Source organism: Triticum urartu, chromosome 3 (assembly GCF_003073215.2).
Source record: "Triticum urartu cultivar G1812 chromosome 3, Tu2.1, whole genome shotgun sequence".
Lineage (NCBI taxonomy): Eukaryota > Viridiplantae > Streptophyta > Magnoliopsida > Poales > Poaceae > Triticum > Triticum urartu.
This window is the reverse complement of record NC_053024.1, coordinates 515,874,181-515,900,321: the sequence shown is the minus strand read 5'-3', so window position 1 is coordinate 515,900,321 and position 26,141 is coordinate 515,874,181. Positions and strand designations below refer to the sequence as shown.

Genomic DNA, 26,141 nt, shown 5'->3' with positions numbered 1-26,141 from the left:
CCCCTCATCCCCTCAAAAACAAAAGAATAAACACTTAAAAATTAAAAGCTTCGTGAGATTGCCTAAAAAAACTTTAAAAAATAAAAGAAAAAAAATGGAAAATGAGAATAAAAATAAAAATAAAAATAGAACTAGTAGATAAACAAAAGGAAAAATTGGGCGTGACGTCAATGCTATACTGGGCCAGCCCATGAATCGGCTGCCTTCAGGCGAAGCAAGCTACTGACGTCAATGCTATACTGGGCCAGCCCATGAATCGGCTGCCTTCAGGCGAAGCAAGCTACTGCCTCACGGTTGGCGGGACATAGCCGCGCCACTGCCCGTGGGAGTTACGAAATCAGTAGTTAGTTATGGAGTGCCCTTTGCAAAGGTCACTCCTATCTTCTTCGATGGTGACGAATGATGAATTACATGCGCGACACTTGTCACAACTTAGGAGTTTCAACATAGATTCGTTTTTCAAAAAAAATTATCACTTCAGCGTGTGTCCAAGTCACTAACCATTGTCACTAGTAGAGTGCCCGTGCGTTGCCACGGGCTCTTGAAATAGTATGCAAGAGTTGCATGATAAATTTCACATGTACAAACAATATAACACAAACACAATTATTAAATAATTAAAGTCCATTTTTGCAATGTAAATTGATAACAAAAAGAAAGATTAACAACATGTCCATGTAACAAACTGAGCGATGTTCCAACTAAACATCTATTACAAAACTATTAATATCTAGATGATGCGCTTAAGAAATTCTTTCATAAATATCAAGAAAGTTGCCTTTAGCTTCATTCCCACGATGTTTTAGCAAGTATAATAAAAACCGCTTCCTCAACTCATACCCATCCTACACAAACAATATATGTAGTTAGTATGAAAATTTCACGCAGAAGGTCTTAAAACATGTAACAAATGTGTTGCCACTGGCATTTCAAAAAAATACTGGTTGCATATATAATCATAAGGCATATCAATTTTCCAGCTTGGCATAGAAAGTGAGTCTAAAATAGTTGCTTAGTTATTCTGATAATCTTGCTAGTACAATTATGATAGTTACGATAATCACCAAGGAGTTTTAATTTTTGAAAGGAAAAAACAACAACAACCATTAGACCCTTAAGAAATTACGACATGATTCTAAATCTGACCAGCCACAAGATATATCCTTCCTAATATTCAGTTCTAGTGGGAAAATCTACTACCCAACAATATACATATAATATAATCGACAATATTTTCTGCATTTGCTAAATAATCATGGGAACAAAAAATGACTTCAGGCTTCAAGATCCAATAGTATATACATAGGCTCGATGTGATGATGCTGGCGAAGAACATCGAGATGGTTTGAATGTAGGATTTGTCTTGATCCAATAGTATATACATAGGCTCGATGTGACGATGCTGGCGAAGAACATCGAGATGGTTTGAATGTAGGATTTGTCTTGATTAGAAGCAACATAAATGGCTATGATGCCAGCTGCTACCTTTTTGTGATCATCATGCGGAATTAGATCATCATTACAAATAAGCATTATAATGTTCACATAAATGATGCATTCCAGTAAAGGTTCTGTGATTGTCACAAGAACATAATAATAATAGACGTGCATATATTTCCATGTGATAGAATACTACTAATCTACACTGGACCAACAAATTAAGGGAGGACAAGACAAAGAAATATATCTAGCGTTGCATATTATAATTAAACGTCCATGGTTATATCTATTCAAGCTATACGTACGAAGACGCCATCTAGTCAAGCACTACGAACTGAGAGAAATAATTACATCTTCCAGTATAGCTTCAGACACTTAACCTATCTTTAGGGCCTGTTCGGCAACAGCCTAGCTTCCCAAACTCCTCAACTTCTACTCCTCACTTCGGTTTTCTAGTTTCTCACAGTGATGGGAAAACGTTCGGCTGCGCACCTCATGCTTCTCATCGCTGGCATGGGTTGACAACCCATTTAGATGGGCTGAAGCCCGTTTGGGAGGGAAGGGAGCAAAGCCCAGCTCAGTAGGCATACAATGGCACCTTTCTTCTAATTAAAAAATGTACAACGACCACTACGGAGAGGAGATATGAGCTGTTGGGGGGAGAGACAAAGCGAATCGGTACGCATAGCTCACTTGGCGATGGCAGCAAATCATAATAACGCTCAACTCCAGCTTCTTCGTTTTCATAGAGCCGGGAAAAGGCAGCTTCCCCAACTCCTTCAAATTTGCACTAACAGAATAGCAAGCTTCTTGATTTGAGCTCCACGGAATTTGCTCGTTCGCCTGAACTTCACTGCGGAGTTAATGGAAGTTGAGAGCCGGAGCATTGCCGAACAGGCCCTTAGTACAAACAGTTGCCAAACTTGAGAGCATCAGAGTCATAAGGTTCATAACTGAAAGTCAATATAACATGTTAGTTGCAACCTTATTTGGTTTCATCATATCTGAACATACATATGCACTTGCTCTCTTTTTGCACCATGGCACAAAATTTGTGATATAAGCAAAAGGAGTTTACTTCCATGGTTTTGTTCTGGCGCCATTCTCAATGCGCCGTTCATTCACACGCAATGGAATTATCTATACCATTATATATGTACAGGATGCATAATGAAGTATAAGCATAATCTTTCTTTTTGTTAAAAACATTGGCTTTGTGTACATAGATTAATAAAACATATATCATATAAACTCATATATGCTTCAAACTTGTTTCATATAAATTTAATAATTTGATGCAACAATTCAATAATGAGATATTCAAACAAAACTTTGAACTTTTAATAGTGTTTCATTCTGCTTTAGAATTTGATTTTTTTAGAACATGCTGAAACACATTCAAAAGTGGTATTGTTTTGAAGTTCTCCTCGTCATAATCACAATATGCAAACGGATCATAAATTGTACTTTTGGTTTGAAAGATAAAATTGTCTTAAAGTTGGAAATAAAATAACAAAGAATGGGATGGTGGAGCATAGGCTTGCATGTGGTCAGAGAAAGATCTCACAAACTACAAACGGTATTAATGAGAAAAGGATTAAGAAGATCAAAATCAGCCGAATAAGAAGAATAGTAATGCAAAGAGCACCCAGGGGACTCACCTGTGCCTTATGGCATGTTCGTTCCCTCGCATCATATATCCCACAGGCTAATAGTAATGGAAAGTTAATGCAAGCAGATATAGAAGACAATGGACGCTACAGTTCCTGTCTCATATGTGGTTGTCTTGCTGAAATTAAAATAATATAAGAGGGGATTAACAAAATACATGCATACTGTAGGGATTCTCCTCACGGACATGGAGGAAAGGGGCAGCGGGCACAAGCGCCTTATGCGGTTGGATGCGTCGGGAGTCAGGGCCCCTGGGACGGGGAGCGCTCAGCGCACGGCACTACTTGACCAGCCGCATGGTGAGCGAGCACGCATAGGAGGGTCTGGTAGGACAGGCTAATCACATCGTGGCACCCGCCGTACAAGTCGATCTTCACGGCACCAACCGAGTGTGGAATAAGGAAGTTAGGAGGGGGGGTGCAGAGGGGGCAGTGAAGCACGCACTTGTCGAATCTCATGGCAAGCTCAACTATGGGACTGTACGCCACCCTCGCCGCGACCATGGCACCACCATCTCCTCCGGCTGCCTCTTGAGAGCCGAGCTCTCGCTTCACCTTGCCATTCGGTAGGTCCGCATGAGGCGGACAGAGTCGGCGGTGTGAGAACCCTAGAAGAGACAGGGCTGAGACTCAGAGAGAGATCGAGGAAGAGAGGATTCATGTGGACTGTGGAGTGACTCTTTCTGTCAGCTAGCAAAAAAGGGTTGAAAACTGGGAAAGAATCGTTAGGAGGAGGAGTCTTCGAGGTAAATCAAGCAGTTAGGGAGGAGGGTAACGAACAAAATGAATGATGAGGTAACGATATGAACGAACGAAACGGCATACCTAATCCCCTTTAATAGTAGAGATATGACTATATGGCCGTACAATTACCAACTACAATCAAAATGAGAACATACTAAATTGAAAGTTGGACATGAAAAACATACCTCACTCTGGCTGCCATGCAATTTCTAATATTTTCTTCCACTTATTAGGCTGCCTCAATCTCAATAGAATTCATATTCTTAAATCTGCAATCCACAAGTGACCAATATATGAACGTACTACATTAGCTCGCTATAATCCAACCCAAAACCCTGCAAATATGAAAAGCATAAATAATTGCGCTAAAGCCTTTTGGTTGTCTGAACTCTGAAGTAGTGGAATTAGGACTCACTGAAATAGCAGCTTCAATAAAAGGAGGCAATATGACTTCCATCCTGGTTCTGCCAACTGCTGTTGCTAGTCCTAGCTCATGCACAAAAATCATCATCCTTGCCAAGCACAATAAAGCCTTTCCTCATTTCAAGAACCTTCTCTGGATATGGGATAAAATCCTGTTCTATAGCAGCTGCTACAAAACCAGAATTGCAGACTGCATGAAAACATCATCATTGTCAATTTATAAGATAATTCAAGGGCTAAATAGTTGTCCAAGTTTTGACATATAGATTAGTTATGAGTAATGAACCATACGAACCATGCATGTATCTTGCAGCTTATGAGGACTGCTCTGCAAAAGCTTGACTAATCTGCATATCAAACAGGTTCTAGATATGGTAGGATATCTTCACCCATAGACGTTGATATGTGTACAACCTTCTGCTGCCTCGGAAGCACACGATGCACATCATCGAAACATCCGAACTCTGAAACAAATCAGAGCATGCCACAGGATCCTCGGACCATCCACTATTTTTAAAGCTTATAAAACATCTTCGAGGCATTCCGCCAACTTATCCTTAAATCGTTTCCACCATCGAAATTGAAAATAACCGCAGAACTCAATAGATATATACTCCCTGTACAGCTCAACATGCCCTGCACAACTCCACATGTGTGCTCTCAAGACAGAACAGGAAAATAAAAACATGTCCATGGAGTTGGATAGTCAAAGATACATAATGAACCAAAAAGAATCAGTAGCAAATCATGACTAATGCATATGGCCAAGCTAATTGGGAACGGTTCATCACATGGACAAACATTAATACAACATGGAGAGAGATAAATTTTCACAATGAATCTCTATGTGCTCAGATGGCAAACCTTATCCTTGTACTTCTCGTGTGGGACAGGGACGTCCCATTTCAAATCCCTGGTGATGCAGCGAGGCTCCAACCCTTCTTTCAATCAAGCATCTGTGGTGGTGCGAAGCACGTTTGGGCTCCATGATCCAGTCGCCGAGGCCTCGTCAATGTACTTCTCCAGTTTCTCCTTCAGCCAGGGAAGTTCGAGGAACAAGTGATCCATGTCACAGGACAACTGACACATAGAAATTGATCAATGATCAAAGTGTATTGGGTCAAAGGGTCATTAACTATTCCTCGCAGATTTTCAACACGATACCTTACAAGTTTCGTAGAATTTTTGCTAAAAAAATGTTCAGCTAAATTGACAATGGATATACTTTATTGTATCAATTCCTGCACATTCAATACGCCAAAAAAGTGGCTAAGACTTATGAACTTGTGGCTAAGACTTATGAACTTCTTAACCGCAGACTCTGCTTTAACAGTAGTTCTTTTCCAACTATAATAAATAACCAATTTGCATGATTTTGATTCCTGAACGCGCTCTACTATTAAACTGAAGCAGGCTGGAGCTTTATTAGTCGATGTATGTTATGGATTCTGGTAGGCAGCTTCATATGGAACTAAGGTTTTTGTTGGTTCTGTGTGTGATCATTTGGCCTAATATTTGTTTGCTGGGTTGATTGTATAGACATCATCAATTATAATGGACGGGACAATTTATGTGATTTAATCCTTTCAAGTAAAGGTTTATGCAGTATATAGATTTGCTATGGCTGCCTATTGCATGTTCGATTTTAAATGCAAAAGATAGGTAGCATGAATGTACCAAAATATTCGTTAGAGATTTATTCCCTCTCTATTGAAGACAACAATAGGAGTTATATTATATTAAAATATATTTGCAAGTGGTAACAGGATAAACTAAATTGACACAAATAATATAGGCTAACTTGGAATTGAGCCTAACTTACATACTTACATATATAGGTCACTGGAAGGATTAGCCACCTCTGTAGGTATTAGGTAGGTACTCTTTTTTCAAGCTCATAGTCCAATGCAGCAGCACATGACTTTTAACCATCAATTAATTTTTTTCCAAAGATTTATGGTCAAAGCATGAAGTTAAGTAATCAAATTATACCTTTAGTAGTAGAGGTTTTGGAATGTCAAGAGTTTGGTTTACCCAAGAAAAACAAACTAAATATCTCGCTTCGCAATACATGCGTTGCACCTAAATATCTAAGCTAAATTCTCCTAAGAAGAGAGTGTAAAATAATCTAGGTGGACAAGCTATCAACATCTCTAGTAATGCATGGAGCATCATTATCTAGTTATTCTATATATACAATCAAGCAGGTAGTAAAAAGGAGAAAATTTGCAGTACATACAATTTGATATCATGAAATTTTATAATCTAAGAGACAATAATTTTATAATTTAAGAGGCTGCAGTATATGTGTGTTGTAGTATGAACTATGACATAAAAGGGAATCGAGAACCTCTTATTCCAGCATCATCGCTTGTCTGTTCTAAAGCATCTGGAAAGGGAACAACATGAACGTATTTCATGACCATGATTCATAGCCCTAAGCTTCACCTCTGGGATAATCGTGCTAAGGATTCCCAAAAGCCACACTGCAACAACAGAGTATAAAATTCTACTATGCCTTCTAATTTAGGCGTTTCTCCCTTGTCCGCAAATATAAAACTTCAATTATTCGCATATGCCCTGAACCTTTTGTACTCATTATTTCAATGTTCAGGTCAGCAAAATACATGTTGTAGTTCCTCTAAAGAAATTTTTGAATGGGTGACAGTAGTTACAGCAATGTTGTCCTTGAGATCAATACTTGCCATATAAATAAACCTATAGACTGTAAAAATTAAACAGTGATACATACCGACAATAACTCTTTAGTCCATGCGAGAGCCTGAGTGCAACTTCATGTTAGTAGCTGTGAAGAGTTGCATGTATTATTGCAGTGCTCCTTGCCAAATGAGATGAAACTCTTCTACTTGAACATTCAGACAAAGGGGGCATGCTATAGATGACACATGTCAGTCCTTTGTACATTTCTGGACAACACAAACAAAAAGCAAATCACAAACTGGGAGACTGAATAATGTATAATTTCCAAAATATTTTTTCAGCATCTGCATTCGGACTTGCATTTTATTAAGTGCACATACTGATAGTTGTGCTTCTAAAATCGTTCAAGCAAGGATAAGATCTGTTACTAATAATTTTGCTTAAAGAGCGGTAATCAAGCCGAGATTGGACTTCCAACTAACATGTAGCATGATGGCATAGCCGCATAAAAGCCCTTTGCTTCTTCGCACATGAAGACTACTTTGTTGCACATATCTGTAGCGCATTTACAGGACAAAATGGCATGGTTGTAGCACATATGTGTATGGAAGATAGCAAGGGAAGATGCATGCACATCGGAATAGAAATAAGAGAAACAACCTTAAATAAATTCAGAGAATATAGCAGTTGTTTCTGCCTGTTTCTGAATCAAACAATGGAGAAATGCCAGGGTGTGTTGAGTTTGACACGAGGGTGCTCTGTCATTCTTGGTTTCTCCTTACTACATCGGAGAGCTGCTATTTGTTTCAGAAACAAATAATGTGGACGCATCAGGGTCTGTTGAGATTGATGCGTGTCTCTTCCAAAGCACGTACCGGGACACGCCGGGGTGCGAATACCCTCCTAACTCCAAGCTGCAGCAGCTCGACGTCATGGCTGGTCCTCGGACCTTGGATGGAGACCATCTCCTCTCCCACACCACCTGTGGCACCGTCGTCATCTCGAGCTCGCCAGGGCTGTTGTGGCTCCTTTTTTCTTCTCCCAGGAGCTCACCAGGTTGAGCTCGCGCACATCAGATGCAACACACACATACCCCACTTGCTATTTAAAAGTCTAACTACAGAAACAGCATCACATTTTTAGTACATGGCTGACCATGTCAATCTGAAGAAACTGAGATTTTTTTTGATAAAATGAAGAAACTGAGATGATGTAACAATACCTGTCAAGCACGACCAAGGTTACCTGAGTTCGCACGGGTGCCGACCTCGAATTTCAGCAGGTCGGCGGCGCGACGATGGGCTTGTCAGGCGCCTTCAAACCTGCGTCATAGACCCACAGATATAGTTGATCTTTTTCACAAATCTAAGATCGCCTATAAACTCCCGCGGCATGAATTTTCAGAAAAACCAGCGAAGGGATCCAAACTCAAGGGTTTGCAGAGGTTGCGGGCAGGTCATCACCTTGGCCTTGGGGATGAGCTTGACGGCGACGGCGTCCCCCTTGCGCGCCCCCTTCCTGATCTTGGCGGCGCAGGTGTAGCCGAAGTGGCCCCTCCCGACCTCGTCCCCGAGGTCGTACTTGGCGGCGAAGCCCTTGTTGAAGCCGAAGCCCTTGTCGAGGCCCCTTCCGCCGTCGCCGTCCTCCTCGGGGATCGCCGGGCGCGGCGAGACGTGCCTCCTAGCGAGCGCCTGGCGGATGTGCTTGGCGGGCGAGGGCGGCGGGAAGGGCAGGCGCAGGAGGCGCCTGGCCGGGGTGGCGGGCGCCGGGGACTTGGGGCCCGCCGGGGCGGGGGACTTGGAGGAGGCCCTGGGGGAGGCCACGGAGGAGGAGGAGAAGAGGTGGTGCGCCGGGCCGGGGCTGGGCGTGGAGAAGGGGAAGAAGGGGGACGACGTCCGGTGCTTCTTGGAGGCCGGCGTGGATACTGGGGACGGCGGCGCAGGCGCGGCGGCGGCGGGATTCGGACAGCGGAGTCGATACGGGGGACGGCGGCGCAGGCACGGTGGCGGCGGGCGGCGCACGGCGGGGCGGAGCAGGAGGTGGCGGCGAGATGGATGTCGAGGTGGGATCGAGGAGGCAAAGGTCGTGCGGGACTGCGGGGTGGCTGGGCTATTTTTTTTTCTTTCGTAAACCGGTGGACGAAGGCATGGCAGCGGGGATGTGACGAAAAAAAACCAGCGAAAAAAAATCAGACGAAAATGGTGGGACGAAAATAAAACCTAAAACGTGACCTGAGAACTTTGTTTTTAGGACAAAAATCAATAATAATAATAATAATCTTTACCTACTAATAAAGCACCTACTGTTTCTGGTGGTACGTCATTTAATTTACCCCATAAGTTGACAAAATTTACCCACCGATGCCACCAGTAAGTTAAAAAACTATTCGGTTCCACCAAATTCGCCGCGGCGCTCCGTTATTTAAGATGATGATGCTGAATATAAATGAGATGCATGGAGACAGCGGAGTGGCTAAAGCCTCTCTATTCTACCTTGCACACCAGGATTCGATCCCCAAGTGCCGCATATTTCCTCGGCCTTTTTTGTCAGGCACCTCCCTACCCTCCCAGTGCGCGTTAAGTGGGCCGGCCCGCAGGGCGTGACGCCTCTTTTTTTTTATTTTTTTTTTGCATTTCGTCTTCTGCTTTTTTTTCTCATTTCTTTTTTTTCCTTCTTTAAATTAATTTGAGATTTCCAAATTTCAAAAGATTGCGATTTTTTAAAAACATGTATGAGAAATCATAAAATGTTTGTGATTTCAAAAATGTGTGGGAAATCATAAAATGTTTGCAGTTTCAAAAATATAATTGATTTTTCAAAAGTGTTCGCAAATTATTAAAAAAAGCACAATTTGGAAAAAATGTCGGGAAATAAAACCATGTACATGAATCTGACAAAAATGTCCATGAGATTTTAGAAAATATTGAAAAAACTCAAAAAAATTGCAAGTTTGTGGTCGATGAGATTTGTTTTTAAAGTGTGTCGTGCAGTGGCAAGCTCGGATTTACCAAGTCGACTACATTGCGATCACGTGGACATCACATCCATCATTAGCGAGGGTGGGAAGAAAGATAAGTGGCAACATGGTGAGTCACTGTGTCAAAATAGAGGACGCTCATATGTCAAGGTTTTTTTTGAACACTCATATGTCAAGGTATTGAGTCATACTTATTTGGCTAGAGTGTAATTTTTTATCTCCAGGTTCTGCAGATTTCCCCCCTCTTTTTGTGACGCACCTCCCCCCCAGTGCGCGTTCATGGGCCGGCCCGAAGGGCATGACTCCCCTATTTTTTTCATTTTGTCTTTTGTCTTTTCTTTTCTTTTCTCATTTCTTTTTTTCTTCTTTAAATTAATTCGAGATTTTCAAATTTCAAAACATTGCGAGTTTTGAAAAACATGTTTGAGAAATCATAAAATGTTTGTGAATTCAAAAATGGTGTGGGAAATCATAAAAATTTCGCAGTTTTAAAAAATATTAGTGTTTTTAATGTCAAGAGAGGTCGGGATAGACTGAATTTAACATGAGAGGAGTCCGTTAAAAAAGACCTAAAGGATTGGAGTATCACCAAAGAACTAGCTATGGACAGGGGTGTGTGAAAGCTTGCTATACATGTGCCAGAGTCATGAGTTGGTCGCGAGATTTTATGGGTTTCACCTCTAGCCTATTGTTGTTGTTTAAAAAAATATTAGTAATTTTATAATTGTTCGCAAATTATAAAACATGTTTGCAACATGGCGAGTCATTATGTTAAAATAGATGACACTCGTATGTCAGGGTATTGATTCAAACTTATTTGAATAGCGTGTAAATTTTTTCTCTCCCGTTGCAACGCACGGGCATGTTTGCTAGTAATAATAATAATAATAATAATAATAATAATAATAATAATAATAATAATAATAATAATCTTATAATCTATACAAGGGGCTATTACTTTTGGTGGTACGTCATCGATATTGCCTCCAAAGTTATAAAAATATTACCAAGCAATGCCACCTATAAGTGATAAAAAAATCCCACAGGGGAATCTTCGCTTGGGCCGGCCCATACAGTAGGAACTTTTCTATACTGCACTATGCACGCCAGGTGAATTCTGAAAGCAATATCCGGGCGGCCTGTTTAGCCCGGCCCTTTATCCGGGCGGCATGATTTTTAAATTTCGTTCCTTATTTTTTTTCTCTACTTTAAATAATTTGGGACTTCAAAAAAGTTCCGAAAATATATAAAATGAGAATTCTGAAATAAAATGTTAAATAATTCATAAATATTTGTGTATTCAGAAAATATTTGCATTTTTTAAAAAATGTTTGCATATTCAAATAATATTCTCAATTTAAAAACAGGTAAAAAAAGTTCAATATTTTTTTTAAGTTTGTGTGTAAAAAATGTTAATGAAATTGAACAAAACTTCACCAACTGAAAAATGTTCATGAATTGAAAATTATCCTAAAAATTCAAAAAGTCTTCGTGACTCACAAAATAGTTTATTGATTCATAAATTGTTCGTTGATTCAAAAAAGATCATGGATTTAAAAAAAATGTTCGTTAAATCAAACAAAATTCGTGAATTTAAAAAATTGGTCCACCAAAACAATTTCCAAAATCGATTCTAAAATGTTCGCCTATTCAAGAAAAATAATTTTAAAAATGTTCAAAATAAAAAAATGATCGCAAACAGTATAAAATGTTCATGATTTTAGAAAATGTTCGAAAATCTGTAAAATTGTTCATGAATTTGAAAAATGTTAATGAGTTTAAAAGTATGTTCATGATTTTTCAAAAATTGTTCATGATTTTTACAAAATTGTTCATGATTTCACAAAAATGAGAGTGATAGTGTATCACTGGTCATGGCCATTGGGAATTATGATATTTCTTTTCTCCCGTTGCAACGCACGGACGATTTGCTAATCTTTGCTTGAGTACACACCCACGGGGTGTCCGACAGGGGCTCCTTTGCCCGTTCTGCAAGACGATGTAGGCACATATAAGAACGCCTCGACCCCTCAACGGAAACCCCCTGCTCAATTGCTTCCCATGCTCGACTTTGCTACATTGCCGTTTTGCTAACTTTACCAGAATCTCGTCGTTTTGCGACTTCACTAAAATTTCGTCCGCCTGTTCTCCACGCATGGTACGAAGGTTCGGTGCCTTCTGGCATATTGGTGTAGATAGAATCATACTGCTGATTTCTTATAATTTCATCATCACGAAGATGTGTTCTATTTGTTTAGTTAACGACTATTTTGATGCAGGCCTTAGTTTGGTTTTTTATGGCTGCAGGTTCATAATAATCTGGGTTGCACCAACTGCTTTTGGTTGGTGATGACTGCCATGCAGTTCTCGCCATGTTTGAACCACTCTTCACATGGACATCCCTATGCTCCTTATCTTACTGGTCATCATTATTGTTGATTATTTCTCCTTCCGTTCTTTTATGTTATCCAATGGATATTCTCTTACTACATATATTTCTGGAGGACTAAAGAGCATGCCATCCCTGATTAAACATTGGTTGTGTTGATAGATTAAACCCCAATGGTTTCTATATGAATGTTCTTTCATCCAATTAATCATTTGTTTAGTTTCAGATATTAGACCCAAATTTGTTTATGCATTGGACTAGAAATAGCACAACTGCAATATTTTTTTATTAAATTTCACAGTAAATTTTTTGCAGCTGATGTCCCACTGTACGCAGACACCACATTCTGGTTAGCCTCATACTATGGAGATGGTTGACGAGATGTACGGCAATAGTTTCAGTAAGTTCGTGTGATCGATTTTAACATGGTAGATATGTCAATGTGTGCTTCTCAGTACTGTACGTGAGGTACCATGCAGGGTGGTGAGCCGAGATGTGCTGGCAAGGCCAAAGAGTCGGTTCGCTTAGATCAGGCTGCTGGAGGCTCTTGCACTCGCATGTCTGCTGGAGGTAAGTTTTGTAGCCTCTTTTTATTAGTAGATGTTCTTGGTGTCTTGAGTTACCATTCAGACTGTGTCTTCAGTGGAAGTTGCAGCTATGTTGCCTGGCCCTACTATTCCTGTACCGTCTCATGCATTAGGTTTTGTGAAGTTTCAGCCAGCCCTATGCCATGTTCTTTGTTAGTGTTTCAAAACATATTATGTCTGTGCTCTCCTTTCTCTGTTAAAATATCCATTATGCCGTCCTTTTGGTCATATCACCGTAAAAGTCTGCGAGAGATGTTACAACAATAGTGATTATTTATTGCAAATTTCATCGGCATTCAAATACAGAGAAAACTACATGTTTCTAAGAATCAGATGTTTATGAAAGACTCTTTTTCCTGAAACTTTCTAAAGTTTTTCAATCATTAATTAATGGCAAATAGATTGATTTCACCCTCCTTCTGTCGTGAACATTCATTTCCAAATTGTTTACATATATGGAAAGGATGAGATTTCACATTTCAGACAATTCTCCAGCAAATGTATTTTTGTGTCTTTTGTTTCAAAATTAGACATGAGTTTTGCAATTTCACGGCTTAGACAGATGATTTGTACGATATGTTGTTTCATTCGAATGGCACGAGTGGTTGCACCATGTAGGCAACTAGGCATTCGACCTGAAACAAAGCTAGGATAATTTATTGAGATGTTAATTGCCTTGGAGCTTCTGGCTTAACTTGATCTCAGGCTGCACAACCCACACGTGGAAAAGCATGTTATACAACATCTCATTTTCTACTAAGGTTAGGATCATAACAACGAGGCACAACCCTTTATGGCTTTTCAATGACTATAGCAGAATGCAATGTATTTCTAAGAATTGAAAATAAATTCGTTCATGTGCTTATTATCTTGTCTGGGGTACAGATACGCAGTAGGAAAGCATTGACCTATTACGCTTGATCTGAAGTCATCGGCTTTTGACCCAAAGGAGAAAGTATGGACAAGGTTCCCACTGGAAGGCTCAGAATACACCCCTCCACAGAGTTCTTGTGATTTCAGATGGAAAGATTACTGCCTCCAAGTATTCTGGTTGGTCATCACTTCAGTGTCTAGATTAAGGTTTATCTATCAACAGTTACAATTCACATGCAAATTTTCTCATGAAATGAATTGCAAGACATTGCGCAGGTTGTTCAAGGTTGATGCAACAGATTGTATGCTATCCCTTTGTGGGGACCAGGCTCTCCGAGGGCTCTCATCCCCTGGTAAGAGTGGAAGCTTCTTTTATCTCACGAGCAATTATCATTACATGAGAAAGACGATGAAGAAATAGGGAATAAAGGTTTGTGCTTTGTTGTTGTCTCGTTCTAAATATTTTTCTGAACTTCAAAGACACTATAAAGTTTATACAGAACACACGGAACACTTTTTGTCGTGTAGATATTTCTGAAGATGTTATTTCATGATCTTTGCTCATCTAGAGCAACATATCTCCTTTGCCCAATGATTATTGTCCAAAACTTCTCATGTTATTTTCTATCTACAGGTACTATGTTGCCTATTCAGGGACCTCACCTTCATGAGACTGGGGTAGATGTTAGAAAGGAGAGATGATGTGAGTTTCTGAAGTTCACTGTAGAAGGGCAAGATGTGGGCTGTGCAATCGCGATGTATTGATCGGTGCACCAGGCACGTATATATAAGTACAGAGGTGGGCCACAACCTCAACTATACAGAGGAAATAGGAGGTGGGCCCTATGCACAAACATATACGTACACAATATACTCAACACCCCCCCCCCCCCCCCCGCAGTTGAAGCGATGCCAGTGACGCAGAGACTGGAACGAAACTCCTCGAAGGTGGAAGTCGGCAGTCCCTTCGTCATCACATCGGCGAACTGTTGTGCAGTCGGCACGTGGAGAACCCGAATGCGTCCAAGGGCCACCTGCTCGCGCACAAAGTGAATGTCCAGCTCAATGTGTTTAATCCGGCGATGATGAACGGGGTTGGCGGAGAGGTACACCGCAGAAACATTGTCGCAGTAGACAACTGTAGCCTGGGAGATGTCATGATGCAGCTCCTGAAGTAACTGTCGTAGCCAGGTGCACTCAGCAACAGCGTTAGCCACAGCTCGGTACTCAGCCTCCACGCTGGAGCGCGAAACCGTGGGTTGTCGCTTGGGCGACCACGAAACGAGTGAAGGACCGAGGTAGACGCAGTAGCCAGAGGTGGACCGACGAGTGTCTGGGCAGCCAGCCCAGTCCGCGTCGGAGTAGGCCATCATCTCCAGAGAAGTGGACGCCGTGAGGGTGAGTCCAAGGGTCATAGTGCCGCGAATGTAACGGAGGATCCGCTTCACGAGGGTCCAATGGGACTCACGAGGGGCGTGCATGTGGAGACACACCTGCTGAACAGCATACTGAAGATCCGGTCTGGTGAGAGTCAGATACCGAAGAGCACCAACGATAGACCGGGAGAAAGGAGCATCCGACGCTGGAGAGCCCTCAAGAGCAGAAACCTTGGCCTTCGTGTCAGCAGGAGTAGCAACGGGGTGACAGTTGAGCATACCAGCACGCTCAAGAAGCTCGTGCGCATACTTCTGCTGATGAAGAAAGAAACCGTCTGGGCGACGAACGACCTCAATGCCAAGGAAATAATGTAGAGCACCCAAGTCCTTGATGGCAAACTCGTCACGCAGCCGAAGAGTAATCTGCTGAAGAAGAGCTGTGGAGGAAGCCGTTGGGATGATGTTGTCGACGTACAGGAGCATATATACAGTGGTGTCATCGTGGCGATAGACAAACAATGAGGCATCCGAGCGAGTGACGCTGAAACCCAGTGTCTGAAGAAACCCGACGATCCGCTGGTACCAGGCGCGGGGTGCTTGCTTGAGCCCGTAGAGAGACCGGGACAGCAGACACACATGGCCAGGAAGAGATGCGTCGACAAAACCGGTGGGCTGCTCACAATACACCTGCTCCTCAAGATGGCCGTGGAGGAAGGCGTCGGAGACATCCATCTGATGAACTGGCCAGCCTCGGGACACTGCAAGCTAGAGGATGGTGCGGATCGTGCCCGGTTTGACAATCGGGGCACACGTCTCTGTGAAGTCAACTCCAGCGCGCTGTCGAAAACCACGAACCACCCAGCGAGCCTTGTAGCGCTCAAGGGTACCATCCGAGCGGGTCTTGTGGTGAAAAACCCACTTGCCGGTGATGACATTGGTGCGAGGAGGCCGGGGAACCAGTGTCCAGGTACGGTTCCGCTGAAGGGCGTTGAACTCTTCCTGCATCGTCGCAAGCCAGTGAGGATCACGGAGGGCTGCGCGAGCGGACGCGGGAAGAGGAGACGGCTTCGCGATGGAGGCGGCGAGGAGGTACTCATCGCTGGAGTACCGGAGGCTCGGACGGTGAACGCCGGCTCTAGCCCGTGGAACAGGGCCAGGCGGCAACATCAGAGCGGTCGGCGTGACAGGCGGCGAAGCCATCGGCGAGGCGGCCGGCAACGGGGCCGGCGAAGAAGCCGGGGAGGCGGCGACCGATGTGGCGGCGGCTGAGGCGGCCGAGCCTGGAGTGCCCGAGCACGCGACGTCCGAGCCTGGAGTGCCCGAGCCCGCGACGTCCAAGCCCGTGGTGGCCGAGCCCGCGGCGCCCGAGTCGGGGGCGGCGGGTGAGGGAGGGGCGCCAGCCGCGGCGTCGGCCGAGGAGGCCGAGGGGGCAGGCGCCAGCGTGGGGGCACGCGACGCAGCTCGTCCCACGTCGCGAGGACCGCCAAAGCCCGGAGGCGGTCCAAGGGCCGGGCGGGGCAGTCCACCTGACGGAGTCGCCGAAGGGCCGCCAGTGGCTGGCGGTGACGAGGTGACAAGGGGTACCTGCTGCTGAAATAGAAACATCATCTCATCAAAGTAAACATGTCGGGAGGTGAAAACACGATGGGAGACGGGATCATAGCAGCGATAGCCCTTGGTGTTAGGTGGGTAGCCGAGAAAGATGCAGGCGACAGAGCGGGGTGCAAACTTATGAGGCGCAGTAGCGGCGATGCTAGGGTAGCAAAGGCAGCCGAAGATGCGAAACTCATCATAAGAAGGTGGTGCACCGAAGAGAAGGTGATGAGGTGCAAAGTTCCCGCGAGTGCGACAGGGATGGATGTTAATGAGGAGTGAAGCGGTGGCAAGAGCGTCAGGCCAAAAGCGCGGAGGCACATTGACATGAAAAAGAAGAGTCTGAACGCAGTCATTAAGAGCGCGAAGGATACGCTTAGCGCGACCGTTCTGCTATGAGGTGTACGGGCAAGTGAGACGAAAAGTCGTGCCATGTGTGGTGAGAAGAGTGCGAACAGCGAGGTTGTCGAACTCCTTCCCATTATCTGTCTGCAATGCGAGAATGGGACGACCAAACTGCGTGAGAACATAGGAGTAGAAGGCGGCGAGAGTGGATATAGCATCCGACTTGTGGCGCAACGGGAAGGTCCACAAATAATGCGAGAAATCATCAAGTATGACAAGATAATAAAGAAAGCCCGTGTTACTGGCAACAGGAGATGTCCAAACATCACTATGAATTAACTCAAACGGGTATGATGCAACATGAGGAGAAGCCCTAAACAGGAGACGAGCATGTTTGCCGAGGCGACATGCATGACACGAGTGATCCTCGTTCCTATTACACGTGAAAGAAAAACTCCGAAGTATATGACGAAGGGTGGCAGGATTAGGATGACCCAAGCGAGCGTGCCAAAGATCCACTCCGGTGGCGAGAGCGACAGGGGCGGCGGAAGTGGTGGAGGTGGCGGAGTGAACGGGGTAGAGCTCGTCGGGGCTGTCACATCAGTGGAGCACCATCCGCGTGCGAGCGTCCTTAACATAAAAACCACACTCGTCAAACTCAACGGTAACATGATTTTCACATGTAAGAGAACGAACAGAAACAAGATTTTTAATAAGTTCAGGGGAAACTAAGACATTAGACATGGATATTGGAGTGGAGTTAGACGGAAAATATGCATGACCTATGTGGGTGATAGGAAGAGAGGAGCCGTCACCGACGGTGATGCGGTTGGAAGTGTGGACGGGATAGGAGGTGTGGAGGTTACCGGGATAAGCCGCCATGTGGGCGGTGGCTCCAGTGTCCATGTACCAGTCGCCGCCGCCGGTGTAGCTGGATGGAGAAGGGGCGGTGTAGAGTGCCGCCAGGAGGGCCAGGTCCCACGGTGTCGTGGTTCTAAGCCTGACAGTAGAATAGGGGGTAGGAATGTAGAGGCAAGATCCTAGCTATGGAGGAGTTGTACACGCGAGTTTTACGAGTTCAGGCCCTTCTCGGAGGAAGTAACAGCCCTACATCTCGGAGCCCAGAGGCGGTCGACTGGATATATGTGTGTGAATTACAGAAAGTGCGAACCCTTGTCCCAGAGGAGGGGTGGCGTATATAGAGTGCGCCAGGACCCCAGCTCCCCTCCGTTACACAGGGTTCAATGTTCATAAAGGAGGAGCATTACTGGTAACATCCGAAGTAAAGTGCTATAAATGTCCATAAAGCTATGACTTAAACCCCGACCGTTGCGGAGTGAAGGGCTTCTCATCTTCTGGTGGTCGAGTGTCTTCAAGGTGGTCGAGTGAACACATCTTCATGGTCGAGTGGATGATGGTTTCTCTTCGACTGCTTCTGATTCTTTGCAGAGATGTCCTTGGGGAGGGTATGTTGGATAGATCCATGACCCTACCCTAGGTACATAGCTTCATCATTAGCCCCCGAATGGATCAGGGTTTGAGTGAGGAAGGAGTTGGGAACACTTCCGACTCATTCTTTGTGCTATGAGTATATCTTGTTCTGGAACAATGAACTAAGGAGACGACGTCGACTCCTTTTTCGGTCGCCTTGGTCCATTCTTGGTTTTTGTCGAGTGAATTTTCACGGTAGAATTCCGAATGATAATGTAGAGGGCGTTTTCAGTCTGGCAAGTTGTTCTGCTCCCCGTGGATTTTGCGGGATTTGAATTTCGGGAAGCGCGCCAGACGGGCGAGACCGTGGTAATCAGGACGGATTAGGCAAGTCTCCTCGATCTCCGTGCCGCCTTTTTCGCCGCGTACTACACGCACGACTGTTGCGGGATTTGTTTAGATCGTCTGGGTCCACTAGTCAGTCACTCGGGGAACGACCTTATAAAAGGCACCGGACCAGGCCTCTGCCCCATGCGCTCCCATTCTCTTTTCTTCTTCCTCCGACCTCTCCACCACGCTCGCTTCTGCTCTCATCGCCGGACCCTCGCTCGAACTCGATCCGTCGCCATGCGGAAAGAGAAGACGGTGGCGCTGGAGCGCGCGAAGAAGGCGACCGCGAAGGCGAAGGGCAAGCGGACCAGCCGGAGCGGATCCTCGTCGAGATCCGGCCTACCGCCGGGCTGGATCCAGGGCAACTGGATCCGCTCGACGATCAGCCAGGACGACCTCGACGACTTGGTGGAGGGGGGACTGATCCCCCACAAGTCGGCACGGCTCCCAGGGAACGAGACCGAGCCACAGCCAAGGGAGGGTGAGTGCGTTCTCCTCGCCACCCACGTAGATCGCGGATTCTCACTGCCTCCCCATCCTTTCTTCCGGGGCTTTTTGAACTTCTTTGGGGCTCAGCTCCACCATTTCACTCCAAACACCATAGTCTATCTGGCTGCTTTCGTGTCAATGTGTGAAAATTTCTTGGGCTGTCGACCGCACTGGGGTCTTTTCAAACACATCTTCACCTGCCGCTCCCAGTCGGTCAAAAAGGCCAATACGAGTGATGAGAGGACGCATGTGATCCAGATGTGCGGGGGTCTGGGGATCCAGATGAGGAACAAGAGCACCTTCCCGACAATGATCCTTCCCGACTCGGTCCGGGGTTGGCAGTCGACTTGGTTTTACTGTAAGGACCAGTCGACCCCGGGTCAGTCGACTGGACTTCCTCCCTTTTCTTTGGCTCGAGTGGAGAAGCCCTCCCCCCTGAAGGTGGTCCCAGAAGAGAAGGCACAGGTCAAGGTGCTGGTCGAGCGGGTCGTCCAACTCGTCCATGACGGGGTGACTGGGATGGACCTGCTGGAGGTCTTTCTCGGTCGACGCATCCAACCGCTTCAGGCACGTGATCATCCGATGTGGATGTACTCTGGGCTCGAGGACTCCACTCGGATCCACCCAGAGGACGTCAGCGAAGACACCTTGGAAAAGTGGCTGATGGGAATCACCAGCAACAAAGACAACCCTCGGGGGTCTAGGAGGGTGATTCCATTCGACCACTTGCGTCAGCCGGAGCAGGTGCGATTCTGTTTCATCAAGTATCTTTCTGATTCACTGTGTGACATCTTGTTGATGGTCAACTGAATTTCTTTTGATCGTTGTCTTTTCAGGCCCTCATCGACATGTACTCAATGCCCAATGGAGTGCAGGAGCAAGACGTCGAGGAAGGAGCGAGCGGCGGCGAGAGCGGTGAAGAGCAGTCGGATGCCGAGGAGGACGAGAAGAGCGACGAATCGACTGATGACGAAGAGGTTGACTCGCCTCCTCGCAGGGAGAGGAGATCCAAACACGCTCACGACCCGGCGAGTGCTCTGGGCCTGGTGGCCGTGCCGATTGGGAAATCTTCGAAGCGTCCCAGGACGCCTTCCCCAACGCCGATTGAGAAGGCTCCGAAGCAGCCCAAAGTTGTGCCGCCTCCAGCACCGAAAGCCACCTCCTCCAAACTGCCAAAGGCTTTGCCCAGGATCAAAGTGACCATCCCTACTATCTCCGGGTAATCATCTAACTTGTTATTTTCGTCGACTCGAGTAACAGAACGTAACCGACTGGATGCGGGTCTTTGCAGTGCTGCTACGTCGAGAACCTCTTCTCTCCAGTACCGAAACAAGGAGATGGAAGACACGGTTACCTCTAACCCAGGTAGAAACTCTTATGATCTTGTTCTTGATTCCCTGATTGATTGCATTCTAGTGGTTCACTTGGGGTCGAATGATTTGTCTTGCAGCTCTGCCCAATGTCATCGATCTTCCAGATGACGATGAAGATGTGGCTCTTAAGCCCAGGAGGAGCAAGAAGGTAGGACCTGGCAAGATGTCTTAGCAAGGGCCAACAACAACACCACACGTCCGTGAACCTGAAGACACGGGCAGGGCCTCTATAACCTTCGCTGCACCCTTGTCGGGTGTGCACCCCGCACCGTCGACTGCACCGGTGATTCCTTCAGTCGTCCAACTCCACGCCACGGAGCTCCAAGCTGCCACGCCTGGGTCGTCTGCTCTCTTTTTCACCAGCTACCCCGTCCCGGACAACCAGTCGGAAGCGGCTGCGGAAGCCATCTGACAGGCTGACGTGATGATGGAGCGGGTGAAGACGGTGCATGAGAATAGCCAGGCTGCCTACGACGCCAGCGCTGCTCTTCGGGTCAATGTCCAGGTAAGTAGATTTTCCGACTGCTCTTGTTCTATGAGGATATGCTACTCGAAAAAATTTCTTCTACACAATCTCCTGTTGTTTGCGTCGAATCAGAGCACCCACTGGGTGTTTTGTTGTCTTTGGTAGTTGCATTCTTCCACTCGGTCTGGGCGAGTAGGATCTGAACCGGTGGGGGAACGCTAAGCGCACCCACTGAGTGTAGTCCCCGGGACCGCGGTCGACTGCTGCCAGTCGACTGGGGTCTGAGTTCTACCTTCCTTTCTTTTCTTCCACTCGACTCGGGCGGACCGGTCGAGTAGGATATGAACCGGTGGGGGCACGCCAAGTGCACCCACTGGGTGTAGTCCCCAAGACCGTAGTCGACTGGGGTCTGAAGAGCTTTTTTTGATTTGGCCCGGGCGGACTGGTCGAGTTGGGTCTTAATCAGCAGGGGCACGCCAAGTGCTAGCGAGGTATGCCATCTACACCTTTTACAGGATGTTAAGCTTTTTTCATAGTTTGACTCTATGCGGGATCTAAACTCCCTTACCTTTGACAGGCTTGGCGGGCGATATCCGGACCGATTAACTATCCGGCTCCACTGCCCGAAGACCCAGCCCCGGCTCTACTAGCGAAGCTGCTGGTTTCGGCGCCTTATGTGGTGCCGGAGAAGAAGGCCAAGAAGAAGAAGGCCACGGGGACTCGAAAGAGTACCTTTAATGTGGTGGTGTCGGACTCGTCATCCGACGAGTCCGAGACGCTCTCCTCCCGTGAGAACGAGGAGGAGGAAGAAGAACACTCTCCCCCTCCAGCGGGGGGAGGAAAGAAAAGGAAGGCCGCCCCAATGGGGGAGGCCGAAGGGTCCAGGAAGAGGAAGACCCCTCCGTCGAACTACTCCCCCGACGCCAAAGAGGACTAAGAGGAGTGGCCAGATAGGGCCAAGCGTCCGGCGAAATCGTAAGTATTCGGATATCAAAGTAACTCATGACATTGCTTTGTTGCACAGCCTTCCCTAATTTCAAACATAATTATGCAGCCCGCCCCGGGCCGAACTCAACGAGTCGTCAAGCGGCTCCATGGATTCATCGAACGTGAACTCAGTTCCGCCCGCTGTCTCCCCCCGCACTGCGGATGACGCCGAAGTGGCGTCGCAACGAGCTCCGGGGCAGGAGGAGGTGGTCCTGGAGGAGCCGCAAGGCGACCTCCCGGATTCCAGGAGTAAAGGGGACAAGACCCCCAGGGCTCCAAGTCTGGCTTTGTGCCGGACACCGCGCCGGAATCTTCAACAGTTCCGGACCACGGTAGGCAAACTCCTTCCAAGAGGAGCAAGCCTTCTGAGCCGGCGGCCTCCGTCCAACCGCAGGTGCTGGACAATCTGCTGGAGGTGCTTGATGGTGCCTCCATCGACGAGGAGCACCGTACTATTATGAGTACGGTGATCCAAAAGGTTCGGTCCGCCAAGAGCGGACTGAGTGAAGCTTGCGCTAGCCTTCTAACAGGCTTCGAGGTAAGTAAAAAATATGTAAGAATATAACCGCATAGACAGTAGCCCCTGATGCTCTGTTTGGCGTTCGGAAAGAAAAGCCAAATAGAGGATCTATTAAATTTCGCACGAGTCTAACAACAAAGAGTCAATATGCGTATGCAGGCTTCGCTGCTAGCCACCGCTGCACTGACTGCGGAGGTGGGTGCCCTGAAACAGGGACTCGAGCGGACAGAGAAAGAGCTCGGCCTTGCCAATCGGCAGCTCGAGGAGAAAGAAGGTAAGAAATACCTTACAGAAAAAGGTGCCTACAAAAAGATGTGGTTGCAAAAAATAACAGGATTGTACTGCTTATTGTAGGGGCCACGACTGAGGTGGCGACCCTCAAGCAGGCGCTGTCCGAGGCCGAAAAGAAAGAGGCCGCGGAGCGCACCGAGCGAGAGAGACTTGAGGCCCGTGTCGGCGAGGTGCAGCAGGAGCTTCAGGCTCTCATGAAAAAACATGAGAATCTGGAGCTTGAGTCAAAGACGCAAGCGTCCGAGCTCGTGGCGGCCCTTGAGACTGCCAAGTCTGCCAAGGCCGAAGCCCAAAAGGCCCTCCAAGAGTTGGAGGAGGTGAAAAAGATAGCAGAAGGTAAGGCATTCTTTATGCAAAGCAGAAATATAAAAGTAAACTACTTGTTACTTACCCGAATCCGGAGCTCTCCAGGGGCATTCGCAGATCTTCCCCGCAGCGTATCCGACGCCACCGCATTCTACCGAGCTGAAGATGGCAGCTCAACGGAGAAGGTGTTCTGGTCTCAGTATGCTGAGGCCGGACACCCTGTGCCCTTGAGCGACCAGCTGAAACAGCTGGTCGAGCTCCACAAGGTGGCCGAACAGGCCATGAAGGGCTTCATAGTTCGGCTGTGGCCCGGAGAGGCCCTGCCTGGGAGCTACTTCGGGCTGGTGCGGCGGCTGGTGGAGGCCTGTCCAAGGCTCGAGGTCATCAAGCGCTCCGTCTGCATCGAAGGTGCCCGTAGGGCCCTTGCCCATGCAAAGGTGCACTGGGGTAAGCTGGACGGTGAGAAGCTTGTTAGGGACGGGCCGCCGCCGGGGAAGGAGCATCGCAAGCCCGAGAACTACTACAAGGATGTTCTTGCGGGTGCCCGCCTTGTGGCGGATGAGGGCACCAAGGATGTAATTTTTGAATGAACTCGCTCGTGTTTATCCTGTGCGCTGAAAACTTGTTCATATGCGCTAAGCAATGCTTATTGAATTTAAAATATTACTTTCTGTGCGGCCGTTTATCAAAAATTGAGAGATGGCCAGTCGTCGGCTTCTGCCCCCATGCCACTAGTGCTGGGGTGTTCGGGATAAACCTGAGCGCTCTTTTTCCCATAGTTGGGTCCTTCGAGGGAGGCGCTCAGCACAACGAACCAGGCAATCGGACTATAATGCTTGAACACTCTCACTTAGCCATAGAACTCTATAATTTTAAATTTCGGCGAAGCCCCTAGTTCGGAAGACCGAGTTCGGGGCGCTATCCACGCCTTCGCCGGACAAAGCCAGCTCCTCGCTCGAAGCGGCATAAGCCTTTAGGGTCTCGAAAAACCTCTCGAACAGCGACCGGTCTCTCGCCACATCATGACAGTCAGTTTTAGCTTTCTCCACTGAGGTGCTTAACCCAGCTGAACCGGGGCACAATCGCAGTGGTTCTCCTAGTGCTACCTTAGCCGATAGAGCGGAATGTAAGGCACCAAAACATAGGAGCTGGGCAAACCCAACTATTGACCCAAATCATGATTCGGAGCCGATGCATATAGTGCTATAAGTTCGGGGTGCCGTACTTGTGAAAGTGTACGGACTTCTCACACCATTATGATGGGTACTGAAGCCCCTGGCGTGTTTGCCGTACCATGGTGTACGGGTGCAATCATGTCATTTAATAAACATAAATGTGAAAAGAAGATAATGCAAAAAATAGACAGGAAGCTAAGCATTGTTTATAGGGAGGCTATTTATCAAAGCCGAACGATACAAATAGTGCGGTAAGCAAAAGATATTGGACTATTTAGTATGTCCTGACCAGGGGCAGGCCGCGGAATTGTATTTAAAACAGGTATACCGCTCGTAAGAGAGACCACCTGGGAGTTCCATAATGCGGCATGGCTTATCTGCCTCCCTGGATCTTGCATCGTTTGTGCGGCAGTCGAATTGCCGAACAGGTCGTCCGAAGTATGGAGTCCTGAAAGTAAGAAAAAATTAAAAAAAGAATCCGACAGCCCCTAGTACGTTTTAAGCCGTATTTTGGGCGTGCCGTTATTGTGCCCCTTCCCCTATGCCCATGGTATTTCAAGGGTGTAGTTATGTACACGAGGTACTGGTTTCGCTATGTCGCGAAAGCTGGGGTTGGGGCCGCATTGCTATGCTTGCTCAGAGTGTGCCAGGCGGTCCTGCTGTGGGTTACTCCGGGCGCGCTTGGCAGTGTCTGGCTTTTTAATGGCCGGACTGGAGAATTGCCTGAGAAGGCTACTTTGTACCTCCGCTGCGAGAGCCGCCGTATGCTCCTCCGTACAGAGGGAGCGTTCAGTGTTTCCGTTGACCGTAATTACTCCTCGAGGGCCTGGCATCATGAGCTTGAGATATGCGTAGTGCGGCACCGCATTGAACTTTGCGAATGCGGTTCGTCCGAGCAAGGCGTGATAGCCACTGCGAAACGGGACTATATCGAAGATTAACTCTTCGCTTCGGAAATTGTCCGGTGATCCGAAGACCACGTCAAGTGTTACTGAGCCTGTACAGTTGGCTTCTACACCTGGTATAACACATTTAAAGGTCGTTCTTGTGGGCCTAATCCTTGAGGGATCTATGCCCATTTTCCGCACTGTATCCTGATAAAGCAGGTTCAGGCTACTGCCGCCGTCCATGAGGACTCTTGTGAGATGAAATCCATCGATGATTGGGTCGAGAACCAATGCGGCGAAGCCGCCATGACGGATGCTAGTGGGATGGTCCCTTCGATCAAAAGTGATCGGGCAGGAGGACCATGGGTTGAACTTTGGGGCGACTGGCTCCATCGCGTATACGTCCCGTAGCGCACGCTTCCGCTCCCGCTTGGGAATGTGGGTTGCGTATATCATGTTCACCGTCCGCACTTGTGGGGGAAAGCCCTTTTGTCCATTGTTGTTCGGCGGCTTGGGCTCCTCGTTGTCGCTGTGCAGCCCCTTGTCTCTATTTTCGTCCCTTAACTTGCCTGCCTGCTTGAACACCCAACAATCCCTATTAGTGTGATTGGCTGGCCTTTCGGGGGTGCCATGTATCTGGCACAAGCGATCGAGTATTCGGTCCAAACTGGACGGGCCCTGAGTATTCTTTTTGAATGCCTTTTTCCGCTGACCGGATTTATAGCCTTTGAATCCGGCATTGACTGCC

At 46.8% G+C, this 26,141-nt stretch overlaps 2 long non-coding RNA genes across 12 annotated transcripts; one reads left to right on the top strand and one right to left on the bottom strand.

The window, feature by feature from the left end:
* Nucleotides 1–592: 592 nt before the first annotated feature.
* Nucleotides 593–9,059, bottom strand: LOC125544727. Of its 11 annotated transcripts, none has more exons than XR_007299638.1 (7): nt 8,402–9,059; nt 7,814–8,260; nt 7,030–7,204; nt 4,573–5,357; nt 4,270–4,467; nt 1,303–4,189; nt 593–845 (listed from the first exon to the last, which is right to left on the bottom strand). It is a non-coding gene; the product is annotated as an uncharacterized LOC125544727 (long non-coding RNA). The 11 variants fall into 11 exon arrangements; XR_007299642.1 differs by having other exon boundaries at nt 2,134–4,189; XR_007299645.1 differs by lacking the exon at nt 593–845 and having other exon boundaries at nt 853–1,485; nt 2,134–4,189.
* A 4,239-nt stretch (nt 9,060–13,298) lies between these two features.
* On the top strand, nt 13,299–14,453 carry LOC125548599. The gene is made up of 3 exons (XR_007301131.1): nt 13,299–13,941; nt 14,030–14,194; nt 14,399–14,453. It is a non-coding gene; the product is annotated as an uncharacterized LOC125548599 (long non-coding RNA).
* Nucleotides 14,454–26,141: the final 11,688 nt, after the last annotated feature.